Here is a 573-nt window from a genome sequence, read left to right as displayed (position 1 = left end):
ATTTAGGGTTCATAGATAATGGTTTTTAGAAGTAGTGGATATTAATTACTAGTAGTGATGGTAAACTAGTTGTATAATTAGCAGTAGTACATGTTAATTAGTAGTAGATGTAGTAGTTAGATGTTAATTAGTAGTAGTAGATGTGCTAGTTTCTTTCTATTTATAGTAAGTTTATATTTAGTAAGAACTAGTTGAATTAATAAAACTAGTTTAGTTTTAGTTGAACTAGTTAAGTTTTAGTTGAACTAGTATAGTAAGTAAATTAATAACTAGTTGAACTACTTCATTTTTAGAAAGAACTAGTTTTTTTTCTTTTTATACTAAGTTTATATTTAGTAAGAACTAGTTGAATTAATAGAACTAGTTGAACATGCCATATTTGGTGTTATTTTTTAGTTTAAGCAATTATTTCATGTTTTGGTTACACCTCCGAGTGGCCTATGTTTTGCCGGAGTGTTGATTAATTTCCGTTCCGGCAAATTTCAGGCGCTCGATATGTCCTTTTTTAGCAAAGGTCATGCCAGATTTTTCCGTGAATTCTGGCATGACTTGTGCTAGAATATGTGGGAAATA

The sequence above is a fragment of the Triticum dicoccoides genome, chromosome 1A (assembly GCF_002162155.2).
Source record: "Triticum dicoccoides isolate Atlit2015 ecotype Zavitan chromosome 1A, WEW_v2.0, whole genome shotgun sequence".
Lineage (NCBI taxonomy): Eukaryota > Viridiplantae > Streptophyta > Magnoliopsida > Poales > Poaceae > Triticum > Triticum dicoccoides.
Note: the sequence above shows the minus strand (reverse complement) of the source record.